Genomic DNA, 15751 nt, shown 5'->3' with positions numbered 1-15751 from the left:
TGAATAAATAGAAAGCCGTACTTCAATTCATGAGGTCATTCTATGGTAAGTCGTTAGACGGATGTTTTGTTTAAGAGATAACCCAAGTGTGAGCATTTTGTCTAATCAAAATTTATAGTTCTTTTCTTCCTTGACAACAGTAGCTAGAACGACAAGTGACAAAACAGATAATGGTCTATTGATGGAGGGCAAAGGTAGTGCTAAACAAGGGTTCGGGTAACTCAGCTCCTCCTGACCACAGTAAGCTGAGCTTTGTACAAAGTATATATGTCTGACAGAATAAACTAGTGGTTACACAAGGTGCGCTGATCTTAGAATATTAGCCCTGAACTATTTGGAAATTAAATGGAAACTGTGAATGACATATTGCCATTTGAAATAACTTCGGATAAATCATTAAATTCTTGCATTGATAAACAATTTTAAACTGAAACATTTTTCGGAGAACTTTAGAAAGCTCTTATACTGCTGATATATACTAGTGCTCAAAAGAAAGTATACACCAAAACAAATACATAAAAATCGCGCAAAGTAAAAATTGAGAAATTATCCATGATGAGCCCTATTACCCGTGTAAACGCCGATCCATCCAGGGAACAAACTGGCCCAACAAAGCAAGATTTGCCTAAACTTAGCATAAAATCGAAAAATGGCCCTTCCACGTGTAACACGACATGAACGTACATTTTGGCGGTATAAATGAGTCGACGGGAAACGTTAGGAACACAGTCGTCAAAAAAACACCAGAGGTATGCCACGTTTGAGCCAAGTTGAGCGAGAGAGAGCTGTCGGCATGGCCCAGCAAGGAGCGACCAACGCCGCCATTGCCAGAACCTTTGGTTGCACAAGAGCAACTATCGTCAGACCTATGCAGCGACTCCGGCAGACAGGCGTTACATCCGACAGGTCTAGGAGCGGTCGACCACGCGTCACCACCCCCGCTGAAGATCGACACATCCGGACCATTCACCTCCGCAATCGGAACGTAACGGCAACGTCAACGGCGGAGACGGCACTAGGGCACCCGATTAGTCGACACACAGTCTACCGTCGACTACGTCAACACGGCATTAGGGCACGTCGACCGTATTGTGGAGTTTATCTGACGCCTCAAACTCAACGTCGTCGGCTGATATGGGCCAGGCGCGTTCTACGCCGGCAGAGGCGTGAATGGGCACGGGTAATGTTCTCCGACGAGAGCAGGTTTTGCGTGTACAAAAATGACGGTCGGGCTAGGGTATACAGGCGTGTAGGAGAACGTTTGGTGCCAAATTGCGTTCAGCAAGTTCGAGCGTTGGAGGTGGTAGTGTGATGGTGTGGGGAGGCATCTGCGGCGATCTGAAGACGAGGCTGGTGGTGATTCATGGGAACCTCAATGCTCGCAGATACACGGATGAAGTTTTACGACCGGTTGTAGTGCCATTTATCCACCAACAGCATAGAGGAATTTTGTACCAGCATGATAATGCAAGACCTCATACTGCAAGATTGACGAACAACTTTCTACAGAACGCCAACATCGATCTCTTACCATGACCGGCATGTTCACCCGACCTCAATCCAATTGAGTACTTGTGGGACCACCTGGGCAGACAAGTCAGAAGACTGCCAGTGCCACCTGTGACCGTTCAACATCTGGAAGAGTGTCTCCAACAAGAATGGCAACGAATCACACCTAACGTCATTCGACGCCTGACGTCATCAATGCGGCGACGTGTTGTGGCCTGCATCAATGCCAATGGAGGCCACACTCGCTACTGAGCATGATTTGAATGACATTTCCAGAGGGAAAAATGCTTCATTTGAATTTTGCAAATGTGTAAATGTTCTGTTGACACCACATCTTTTTGACTGACCATCAAACCAAACCTTCACCATTCAATGAACTGTATGTATGGACGTTTCAGGTGAAATGGAATATTCTTATGGAATTAAAAATAATTTCAAATATATTTCTTTCCGTTTTTATTTGATGTCTGATCAAACAGCTGTATACTTTCTTTTGAGCACTAGTTTAGTTCAAGCAGGGAAAATGGGCACCAGGTAAAGGCTAATTCCTTGGCATTGCACTGTCATATGCAATATATGAGAACGTGGGTATTTTAAGGCTGTAAATTCATGGCCAAAGGTCAATAAATGCCCGGTGGTATGTCCAGGGCTAACCGAAAAAAAAATTCCCATTGGGTACAATTATGTATACCCATTAAGACAATTGTTATATAAATACGGTAGGCCTATCTCTGAAATCCCTTTGCGTTCTAGATGTAGCAGAGAAATTGATATCGTGCAATAAAACAATTTTTTTCTTTATGTGTAAAGCGTCAATCCTTTTGGTTACTGTTTTCTAATTGGATGACGTCTGTTCTAAACACAGCGATAGGCATACTCCTTACATGGCATGTGTCGATCTGACACTCGCTTTACATCACTGCCACCACTAGACAAACTTGACCGTTTGTGCCTGCTTGGCGCACGTAGGCTTGTTTAGGCTTCGTCTTACCACTTGTGTCCTCGCGCGGAACTACTTAATGAGCATTCATCAATAAAATTTTTCAGGTGTTGGTTGGAATCATACCGATCATACTTTAGATAAATAGAATACATGTGTATAAAGTATTAGCAAAGGTTTAGACAGAGTTTTGATTTTTTCTAACATCACTTCCTGCCTCATCACCCTGACCCCAGTCACCTCGGCGTTGTTCAAGATTTCTGTATAAAATATGCTCGTGGTGGCAGTGATGTTGGTGTAAGGAGTATGGGAGACAGGCCTAACTCTCATTTCTGATCATGTCATATTCGGTTGGTTTGATCAAGTAAATACGAAATAAAGAAACTCGAACGTTTGTATCTTGTATATGCTATTTATTTCATTTTCAAAGTGAAACATTAGTATAATTCACTGACTTTAGGAGGTATGTAGGCCTAGACCACAGATTATAGCAAACATTATGCACAAACTTAGTGGTTACGATTTTATACCCCAGGTCTTATGACCAAAATGTTTTTTATTCTCGCCTGTTTTCTAGAAATTTATTTAGTTATTTGATTGGTGTTTTACGCCGTACTCAAGAATATGTCACTTGTACGACGGCGGCCAGCATTATGGTGGGAGGAAACCGGGCAGAGCCCGCGGGAAACCCACGACCATCCGCAGGTATTTTCTAGAAATACCCTGATGTTACGGGAGTGGCGTGCGTTGTCGGGTAGGAGTTAGTCCAGTTGTGTTACAAGTTATGTTACCTTTGTGTATATATTACATTCTCCTGTATTAGCTTTTTTTAACGGATTATTATAAATATCAAAAAAGTTATTATAAAATGAAATAGTCGAATTTTCAGCCATTCAAAGTTAATTGGTGCCCCGAGACTTGAGTTTAAAAAGTGCGCAGAGTTTAGGAGTCGTGATTCCAAGTTAAATATTGTGGACTATGTTTTTACATGACAGCCACAGATGAGGCGATTTTGTTTTTCAGTGTCAAAGGCTTCGTACAAGCCTGATATGATCGACAGCTAAAGTGAAGCATTTCTTAATTCTTAACTTAAATTTTAATACTTTCTTTCTTCACATTATTTGTGAAAACCATAGAGAATCAAGCTCTAAACTGTATGATATCCCAAACTGTGTATTTAACCAGACGCAATTATAGATAAATAAAAATCCATGGTGTCGTCACTTAATCTATTTGATTAAGAAATAATGATTTTTATCTATAGTCTTTGTTGTTCATTTTACTGCAGTGTAAATGTGGAAGAACAGAAAGTTTATGATGCTCTACGGTGGTGTAGGCCTGTATGGATTTCCTTTGGGGTCACTTGCACGTGTCTGAGGGGTTTTTTTGTGCGTGTTTGTGTTGGGGGTGGGGGGGGAGAAAGTCCGGTAAGCGCTTGTTTGTTAGTAAGTTGACTGACTATATATTTTTCAACATAGTGGGGGAAAAAAGCCATCTAATGTTGGATTGGGAAGAGAGTGTGCACGCGTTAAAATCACCCAGCTCATCCGGACCACGATGTAAAATAGAATTACACAAAGTATATAGGCCTATACCTGACGCAATGACCCCGTATTTACAATAGGGGTACTGGTGAATGCAAATCTCATCCCGGTCACAGAAGATACGGAAAGCACAAAATTGGGTGGGTCACCTGTTTGTTACACTTGATATACTGTTGAAATAATACTAAGATGAACAATAAAGTCTGGCCCGCTTACAACTAATTGTCGCTGTCATGGAAACCAGCATGAAGCTGAAGATGGTTAAAACTTTCAGCCAAAACGAATTTAAACGGCGAAACATTGTTCTACTGCCATGTTTTCTTTCATAGAATAGACAATCATAAGAAAATGTACCATAAAGACTTATTAACACATATATTAGAAAGTAATGGCATGGGAACGACAAAGAAAACTTTATGAAGTGAAAAGAAATTTCAGTGCACATATAACATAGGCTAATTATATGCTTTTATACATCGTGTGAGGATACATGTATATAATCACACAAAAAGCAATCTTCATTGATTTTAACAGAACCATGTTGCTATGGAAACCAGCTTATAATATAGACAATAAAGCAAAAAAAAAAATCTCATGGCTGAAAGTTGATCTCTTTTTCAGCCTTTTTTTTTTACATGAAAGAAGATGCAACAATATTATTTAAAACCTCTGAGAAGCCATTTCCTACATATTACCACTGCGTTTCCATGGAAACCACTGTAATTGTTGGATTACCTTCATGACTATACACTTATGGTAATGGTAACCATGTTGCCATGGTAACCAAAATAGGCCTCAAATTTTGTTTTAGCGGTAATTTGTGACTTTTTGTGTAACGGCGCATTTTAATGAATTGTATGAAGTTGATGGTGGAATAAAATGCCCCCCAAATTACCTCTGAAACCATCATTTTCCATAAAAATATCCTGTTGCCATGGTAACTAGTGTAAATGTGTTTAGAAACTGTTTTTGTCATCAAAAATCCAACCTACTCCTATACCATATCTGATTCAGTAATTTCTTGCCAATATCTTCTCGGCTGGGCTTGATATAGAGGCTCTAAATACCAAAGCCGTGTTTTAATTGTCTATTAATATCCAAATGTTATGCAAAATAGGCCACAATTTTAAAATTTGTAAAATTTAAATGATATTAATTTATACAACATACATCATTAAGAGGGCTGCCAAATTTCGTCTTATACGCTGAATAATATTAAGTTCGGATTTTAATGAGTGAACCCTGGCATGTCATAAAGTGGAAAACTTGTGCCATCATGACGGACCCATTTCCTATCCTTTCCATACAATCCATTTTTCTAATAAATGACCCCTTCTGGGATCTTAAAAATTGAATTCATCGAAAACTACTGCACGGATTTTCATTCTGAGAAATGTTTTGAAAATCATACGCCGAACTATTTCCGATGGTGTTATTTTTAGCTCGATGCATGTAATTTTAAAAAATCACCTGAAGTTCCTACTACTATTTAATTTAATAATCAGTTTCAAGTCAAATCCGCGCCAGATTTGAACTCTCGGAAATCTTCACTGCCTTGTGTTTGAAAAACCATGAGAATTTCCCTATTTCCCTGCTTATGGCAAATGATACAACTTTAGCCTGAGGTTTTAGACTGTATATACGGCCTATATTTTTTAAATTAATTTTGACAAAGGGAAAAAAATTGTCCAGCTAGAAAAAATGGGAAGAGAGTTTTATACATTTAGGCTATTAAACTGCGTGTTTCACCGAATACATATAGTATTAATAGTAATAGTATTAATGGAGTCGCCTATATTCAGCTGTCTGTAAAATCAGACAGCTGAATACTCGCTACCAAAATTGCCTTTAGTTAGTGACACATAACAACATAAGCGCTACGCAGTGATATGTTGAACGTCCATATTATTACAATACAATACAACTACAATACTTTTTCTAATTCGTAATGTTAAACTCCATAAGCTTAGTTTCAACACCAAGAACTCATTGCCTCGGGTGACGTCTTTACTATTCAAAAGCAAGTTGCATGCTGGACAATGGCCGTCGAAAGTAATTTGTTTTACAATAGCTGCACGAACAAGCTGTTTAGAACAATCTCCATGCAGTAACACAGCCTACACTATACTGTCTCTGCAAATGTTCTACATGGCTTCAAATTCCAAACACCCATCTCTAAATCCACACCGCCCTCAAATCATTATGAAGCAAAACAACAAGGTTTTGCCACCTCGCACTTTTGTACTTTCGCCTCGCCCTTTTGTACTTTTTTTTTCGTCTTTTCTATTTTTTGCCTCGCACTTTTGCCTCGCCCTTTCGTTGTTTCGTCCTTTCGTAGTTGTTTTCTGGTCTAAATAAACAACAGAAAGGACGAAAGCACGGATGGCCGCTATCAGCTTCCATATTGATGAGTACTTTTAAACACCTGGTAAAGTGACCTGTCACCTTTTAAGCAGTTCAACGCAAAACACATGAATTCACTATCATCGGCGCCAGTCACTCATTCCTTATCAAGCAACGCGGTAAGTTTTGCATTGTTTTCAGTTTTAATCGTCCTCAGTAGCAGGTTAGAAACCGCAAACATTTCCGTAGCTCTCAAACGGCCATTGTTTTGTTATACACACTTCACAGTTTAGTATATAACAATACTAAGATTGTAAAATTTATATAACAAATGTTAGGCCGCGATTGTAAGATTTATATAGTATATGTTAGGCCGCCATTTTAAAATCTGTTTAACAAATGTTAAGCCGCGATTGTAGGATTTGTAACACAAATGTTAGGTCGCGATTGTAACATCTATATAACAAATGTCAGGCCGCGATTGTAAGATTTATACAACAAATGGTAGGCCACGATTGAAGGATTTATACAACAAATGTTAGGCCGCCATTGTAAGACTTACACTAAAATCGTGTGCCATATACTAGTACAACAAACGTTACATTGGGTTTTGTCGCATGCTGTGAAACTACTGAATCAATGAGAGTTAACTAGTACTTCATTGAAGGGGCCAGTCTATAATAACTGGAGGCTATAATTACGTAAATCAGCTTATGTTTATCACAGGATTATTTCTTCGTAAAATATAAGCTACCTTTATTTATGTATAGGGCCTACCCTGTTGCTGTTACAACCAACGACCTTCAGGAACATAGCCTTTGCTTCTTATACTAGACCAAAGGCCCATTCCCATTCATTCTGCATTTGTAGATACTGCATTCTACCCTGTTACGGGTCGAATCCTACGAAAGTGTTACCATTGTATCCTCCTTGGACCACCCAAAAATGAGGTCGCGGGTTCGAATCCAACTGTCGTTGGTTCGGCTTCAGCTTTAAGTCACAGGCTTTGTTCTTCATTTATCTGGATGATGGTTTAGTCCTCGCACTCATGTAGCCTCCGTATCCACAAACCTGACCCCGGGTGCGACGACACCAATCAATTTTAACGGTTATATAAAAAAGCTTTTATGTATGCATTTTTACACGCCCTTCAGTTTAGGCTTTCTATAACGCTTTGTTGATGTGTATTTTATAGATTATCCTGCCACTTTTAAGTCAACTTTTGTACTTGCACGTGTCAGGATGTTGTCCCTTTTGACAGCGTTGCCAGTGATGCCGCAGTTAAATATTTACGATAATTTTGTAATAAGAACTATCTGTAAAATTATGTTATGTAATATATGTAAAATGTATTTTTAAATTACAGTTCAAGTCCAGCTCACGCTGGCTTCCTCTCCGGCCGTACGTGGGAAGGTCTTCCAGCAACCTGCGGATGGTCGTGGGTTTCCTCTGAGCCCTGCCCGGTTTCCACCCACCATAATGCTGGCCGCCGTCGTATAAGTGAAATATTCTTGAGTACGGCGTAAAACACCAATCAAATAAATAAATAAATTACAGTTTTTCAAAAGTTCATTTTAATTTTACAAGTTTCTGTTGGCTTTTTCTTCCGATTTTGGATGTTTTCATTCTCATGCCTGAAATGCTACCAATGTTGCCTTAACCACTTATGGCAAAACATGAATCCTTCTTTCATTCATATGTTCAATGTGTAGAGTTCGTTGAAACACTTGTGTTGTAATCCTACCCTGAACACTGCCATTTGTTTATTAGCTCCCATTCTCTAATGGGACAGGTTTGTATCGTGTTTTAAGAATTTCCAAAAAGTTAATTCCATGCACTCTTTATCAGAAATAACCTTCGAGAAATGAAATTCATCGTGATGAATTGATGTCATTATCGCAGGTAGGCCCATCTTTTGTATCACAGATTTTCACATGACGCCAACTTTCTTTGTGATTTTGGATTATCATACAATATTTTTACAAAAAAAAACATCAATGCAAATTTGAAGTCATACATTTGTTCCCATATATGCTTTCGGAGTGTCGATGGAATATCTAAAAATTAAATTTGAGAAATGACGGAAGTGTGTCTTCAACGGTACAGTTGTATATACATTGCCAGCCCTTTCTTAACTAATTCGATGGGCGTTTGGAAGTGCCACAAAGTTTTTTTTTTCCAACTCCTAAACTGTTATGTGTATATATATATATATATATATATATATATATATATATATATATATATATATATATATCCTGACGCCGAGGCCCTATATAGTCAGTTAGGTACGTACTCCGTACAATTATAGTCAGAAAAAAATGAAGACATCTCCAGAAATACACCGTGAATTATCCGAACGCTGGCTTTGTTTGTTCTGTAAAATATGTTCCCAAGAAAATCTCTTGGTATTCATTGTAAAGATAGCAAAAGTTACGAATATCGATTATTTAAAAAAAGAAGAAGAAAAAAACAAAACGTTTATTCCGATTTTAGTGGCCTAAAATGGGTCGAAGGTCAGCATTCATCCACGACGTTCCGTCTCCCACGATGAGCTCATATGTCGATACGTGCACATAATTGTACATGTACACTCCCATTACTAGTGTTTCAAAAGCCATAAAGATAAGAGGCCTTCATTATGTTGCGTAACGTGTTCACATAAGATAAATCCGTTTCAAAAATTGAATCACGCGATCTTAAAGCTAATTTACAAATTGACAATTTTTGGTGCCCAACGCATCTTCGGTTGTCTACAGCTCATCATGACCCCTGTGATCAATTCTTAAAAGTTTACACTGTTATGATGTCTATTGACCTTTGCGATATTTTATGGGCTTTGCCTTTGCGAATAGCAGGGCAAGGTACGAGCCTTGAAACGCGTTCTAATTGGTTGGTTTTCATAGCTCGGACAACCGAGGCGATTGACAGAGTAGCACTGGGCAGCCGCCATCCACGAGGAGAACGTCCACGAGGAGAACGGACATCCATGAGCAGAACGGAACAAGTAACTTGTTCGTTTACGAATAATTGGGCAAGGTACGAGACTATAGGCCTGTATATTTATATAGGCCTATAGCCGACCAGATAAATTCTCAACACTTTAAACCCCTTATTATCCGAAAACACAGACATTACGGTAACCCTGAAGACCTTCTCTAATGTGTCATTGTTAATTAGTAACCTAATAGTCCTCCATCACTAACGTGAAGAAAAAATATTAAAGATCCACGAGGAGGACCTTGCCTAGTTCACCTCCCCATAGGTATAAAGTATAACATCCACGAGGAGGACGGTGGCTAATTTACCTTCCTACTGGCATAAGATACAACATCGACGAGAAGGACAGTGGCTAATTTACCTTCCTCCAGGTAAAAGGTACAACATCCACGAGGAGGACGGTGGCTAATTTACCCTCAAATTAGCCACCGTTTACCCTCGTATATAAAGTACAACATCCACGAGAAGGACGGTGGCTAATTTAGCCTACCTTCCTATAGCCATAAAGTACAACATCCACGAGGAGGACGGTTGCTAGTTTACCTTCCTATAGGTATCAGGTAGAACCTCCACGAGGAGGACGGTGGCTACTTTACCTTACTGCAGGTATCAGGTACAACATCCACGAGGAGGACGGTGGCTAATTTAACTTCATATAGGTATAAGGTACAACATCCATGAGGAGGACGGTGGCTAATTTACCCTCATATAGGTATAAAGTACAATATCCACGAGGAGGACGGTGGCTAATTTACCTTCCTATAGCCATAAAGTACAACATCCACGAGGAGGACGGTGGCTAATTTACCTTCCTGCAGGTATAAGGTACAACACCCATGAGGAGGACGGTGACCAGTTTACCTTCCTGCAGGTATCAGGTACAACATCTACAAAGAACACGGAGGCTAATTTACCTTACTATAGGTATAAAGTACAACATCCATGAGGAGGACGGTGGCCAATTTACCTTCCTGCAGGTATTAGGTACAACATCCACAAAGAGGACGGTGGCTAATTTACCTTTCCTCAGGTGTAAAGTACAACATCCACGAAGGGAACGTTGGCTAGTTTACCTTTCTGGAGGTGTCAGGTATAACATCCACGAGGAGGACTGTGCCTAATTTACCTTCCTACTGGTATAAAGTACAACATCCATGAGGAGGACGGTGGCTAATTTACCTCCATGTAGGTATAAGGTACAACATCCAGGAGGAGGACGGTGGCTAACTTACCTCCATGTAGGCATGAGGTACAACATCCACGCGGAGGACGGTGGCTAATTTGCTTTCCCATAGGTATAAAGTACAACATCCACGAGGAGGACGGTGGCTAATTTACCTTCATATAGGTATAAAGTACAACATCCATAAGGAGGACGGTGGCTAATTTACCTCCATGTAGGTATAAGGTACAACATCCACGAGAAGGACGGTGGCTAACTTACCTCCATGTAAGCATGAGGTACAACATCCACGAGGAGGACGGTGGCTAATTTACCTTCATATAGGTATAAAGTACAACATCCACGAGGAGGACGGTGGCTAATTTACCTTCCTTTAGCCATAAAGTACAACATCCACGAGGAGGACGGTGGCTAATTTACCTTCATGTAGGTATAAAGTACAACATCCACGAGGAGGACGGTGGCTAATTTACCTTCCTGCATGTATAAAATTCAACATCCACGAGGAGGACGGTGACCAGTTTACCTTCCTATAGGTATAGAGTACAACATCCACGAGGAGGACGGTGACTAGTTTACCTTTCTATAGGTATAAACTTCAACATCCACGAGGAGGACGGTGACTAGTTTACCTTCCTACTGGTATAAAGTACAACATCCACGAGGAGGACGATGGCTAGTTTACCTTTCTGGAGGTGTCAGGTACAACATCCACGAGGAGGACGGCGCCTAATTTACCTTCCTACTAGTATAAAGTACAACATCCATAAGGAGGACGGTGGCTAATTTACCTTCCTACATGTATAAAATTCAACATCCACGAGGAGGACGGTGACTAGTTTCCCTTTCTATAGGTATAAAGTTCAACATCCACGAGGAGGACGGTGACTAGTTTACCTTCCTACTGGTATAAAGTACAACATCCACGAGGAGGACGGTGGCTAGTTTACCTTTCTGGAAGTGTCAGGTACAACTTCCACGAGGAGGACGGTGCCTAATTTACCTTCCTACTGGTATAAAGTACAACATCCATGAGGAGGACGGTGGCTAATTTACCTCCATGTAGGTATAAGGTACAACATCCACGAGGAGGACGGTGGCTAACTTACCTCCATGTAAGCATGAGGTACAACATCCACGAGGAGGACGGTGGCTAATTTACCTTCATATAGGTATAAAGTACAACATCCACGAGGAGGACGGTGACTAGTTTACCTTTCTATAGGTATAAAGTTCAACATCCACGAGGAGGACGGTGGCTAGTTTACCTTCCTACTGGTATAAAGTACAACATCCACGAGGAGGACGGTGCCTAATTTACCTTCCTACTGGTATAAAGTACAACATCCATGAGGAGGACGGTGGCTAATTTACCTCCATGTAGGTATAAGGTACAACATCCACGAGGAGGACGGAGGCTAACTTACCTCCATGTAAGCATGAGGTACAACATCCACGAGGAGGACGGTGGCTAGTTTACCTTTCTATAGGTATAAAGTTCAACATCCACGAGGAGGACGGTGGCTAGTTTACCTTCCTACTGGTATAAAGTACAACATCCACGAGGAGGACGGTGCCTAATTTACCTTCCTACTGGTATAAAGTACAACATCCATGAGGAGGACGGTGGCTAATTTACCTCCATGTAGGTATAAAGTACAACATCCACGAGGAGGACGGTGGCTAACTTACCTCCATGTAAGCATGAGGTACAACATCCATGAGGAGGACGGTGGCTAATTTACATTCCTACTGGTATAAAGTACAACATCCATGAGGAAGACGGTGGCTAATTTGCTTTCCCATACGTATAAGGTACCACATCCACGAGGAGGACGGTGGAAAATTTATCTTCCCATAGTTATAAAGTACAACATCCACGAGAAGGAGAGTGGCTAATTAACCTTTCTACATGTATAAAATTCAACATCCACGAGGAGGACGGTGACCAGTTTACCTTCCTATAGCTATAGAGTACAACATCCATGAGAAGGACGGTGGCTGATTTACCTTCCTATAGGTATAAAGTTCAACCTTTATAGGTATAAAGTTTTCCATCCTTCAGGTATGCAGTACAACATTGATGATTACCAAATTAACTTCTAATAAAGATTTAACTGATTGATTGACACACACTTATGAGGACAATAGATAAGTTATATGTCGTTTTGGTACAGCTAAAATCTATATGCGGAGGACTGTTGCCTTGTTTATTTCTGAGAAATATATATAACATATAATGTATAAGTATGTATGTAAGGTGATGGATACCAGGGTTTGTTACATGTTTAGGAAACTTTTTTAAAACTAAGTAATAGCCCGATTTGAATGGAAGCCCTATAAGTTATATAATAGCTTTTCGCCAGCCTGATGACACTTGTGTGGTAATTAACCATAGGTTGTTTATTGTTACTTAGAAATGTTATATGTTTTATGTACATGATTATTATTTTTGCTTTATTCTGTGTACAGTAAACTTCTGACGCTTAATGTTGTAATCCCTTTTGATCTCTGCCTGTGCATAGCTGTTCACAGCGCTCTTGTTGTCAATTAACGTTCAATGGCCATTTAATTAGTTTGTAAAAACTTGCAGAGATATAAAGCCTGGCGACTTGTTACGCTCAGTTCCTTGATAAGGACAAACAAGGTCTTTGCTGCTGTTGTATAGCCTTATTTATAACCCCAAAAATACACATATGTAGCTTGAGACCATAATTTGTAAAGTGCGAAAAACATTGAATATTTAAGAAAGCTTATTTTGCCAAAGATATCAAGTAAGTTTTTCAGAGTTTGCTTCTTAACACACCCCACACATTATTTCCTCTTATGGCAGAGAAAGGTTCAAGCGTCTAAATTCTGTGTGTCTGACCTCTGACTTTCATGCATGACCCAGTTTATTTTGTTATACCGCAGAGGCTTACATCCACATATATCAGATTTCACTGGTGGACAAGTGATCGCCCGCTTTATTGCTCCTGAATTCTCTAAGTGAAAACATTTATATTGAAACTAAATTAGGCGTCTCCATCTTATAGGGTTTTCATATGTCGCGCTACCATAAAGTTACTTGCTTTATTTATGTATTTATTTATTTGATTATTGTTTAACGCCATCCTCTCTTTAGGACACATGGTTTGTTTATTCACAACGTAATGTATATAACATCCTAGCCCAGCAAACCACGGTGGAATTTTTAGAAAGACATTATAGTCCTCAGACTTAAAAAGGAATTCAGACTTATCTCCTTGTCAAGGAAATCTGTCAGCTATAACTTTCTCATACCCAGAATTGTTTTCTTTGACCTAAGCAAGATGCATTTATTACTACTAATATTAAGTTTTAAAAAATAAAATGATCAGAATCATAAAAATCCACACATCACAAAATATTTCTTAACAAATATGTGTACAGGCAAAAGAATGCAACAATACAGGTGTATGTAAATATACCGTCAATGTAATTATGTAACTCAATTCGCATTAAAATTTGCCTTTCCCTGCCCGACAACCAAGCAGCAGAAGATCCATGTATAATACAATATGAATTGGGGTCGGGCTTTTTGAATAGGGCTTTGATTTTATTCATACAATGAATGAAATCCTCATGAAATGGCTAAAAAGGAAGTATGTCAAGCAAATACCATTTCATTTGTACTACCTAGCACATTGGGCCTACTATAGTGCTTGAAAGTCATATCTGCAGTGCCGTGATAACTTTTGTTATGGTTGAAGAATTTAAAATGTACTTCGGACCAATACCTTCATCTTAGAAATTAAGTAGGACTATTTTATTTTGTTCATATGGACATGTTGTCTCACATGAATGATCTTCATGTCTCCTAATCCCAATTTACTTGGAATTCGACGGTGGAGAGTTATTTCCAGAAAAATTAACGAGTTCTATCATGTACGAGTTTGTTTATGTTTTTCGGACGCCAGAGCAATACAATATTTGGAAAAACTCGATGTTGATAGAGGTATAAATGATTTTCTAATTCGATTATAAGATAAAACATTTTCAGTCAAAGTTAAAAACGTGGAGTTTATAAGAACATTCAGTATATAGGCCTGCTCTTTCTACACTTTTATACCTCCGTGCATCACTTGCCACAATGTCTAAACAAAACAAATTTATGGGTAACTTTTGTGTGTCTGGACCGTGGAAAGCCGAGGTGGCGGTGTGTTTGTAAACATAGTTTCCCATCGCATGTCTGCTGAAGTAATACTATATCAGGGTGACTTGTTAGCTTTGCAGTTTGGCTAATGTAGTACATAGCTTTTATAAAAGCTTTCCACTTTTCCGACGAGTTTATTTCTGGACGCTGCAATGTAACAATGACAGCACACCAACCTGTCGTGATTCAGTCTGTGGATGAATTGTTAAGTTGTGTAAAAAGTTGCAAGGATTGTTGTAAAGGAGACTATATTTCATTCCATTGTCCGTTATGTCCACCGTCAAAGTTCAAGCCAACAAGGAAGAAGAAAGTAGAGAACCATTTGAGAGCTGTACACTGGAAAGCACGCGTCGAGGGACAAAACGGTACGTAAAATTAAGCATCAATACGTTTCATTCATCTTAAATACTGTGTACATATATAGTTATCGTCTGCGGCTTTACATGATAGGCGAGCTTTTTGATTAACTTTTCATGTTAAAAAAATAGATACATTCCCTGTCAATGAGATGATATGTTCTTAAATTATTTTTCTACATCTTTTTTCGAAATGTATACTCCTAGTGGTCATCCAGACGTATATGCAGATTTATCGGCTCTGTAGGTGACGCCAATTTAAAATATTCTTCCACTGATGAGGCAGAGTAAAATAGGTATCAAAGGAAATCTAAACTTACAGATCTTATTTTCGTTATTGGCCCCGGCGATGGATGTAAAACAAAAAGATGCCATCAACTTCCGGACGGGCAAATGCAAGTGTCTAATTTGCAATGGAAAAAATAACTAACACAAATAGATCAGATCATCTATGCCTGCAATTGAACTTCTACTCAATGGCCTCATGTGAATAGTAGTTGTGTAGTGTTTGTGTACATATTCTCTCTATTAGACCAACAGAGTAGTCATTTGGCGTGTATGTTTTAATACCACACAATGTAAAGAACGCTCCCGCTGCGCTAACCGTAACTCGAAAGCCAACAGATGTTTTTCTTACATAATGCATGAACGGTGGCAAAAATTTTAATGCCAATCACTGGAAAACTATTCATCTGAAATAAT

Source organism: Liolophura sinensis, chromosome 7, assembly GCF_032854445.1.
Source record: "Liolophura sinensis isolate JHLJ2023 chromosome 7, CUHK_Ljap_v2, whole genome shotgun sequence".
In the NCBI taxonomy this organism is placed as follows: domain Eukaryota; kingdom Metazoa; phylum Mollusca; class Polyplacophora; order Chitonida; family Chitonidae; genus Liolophura; species Liolophura sinensis.
Note: the sequence above shows the minus strand (reverse complement) of the source record.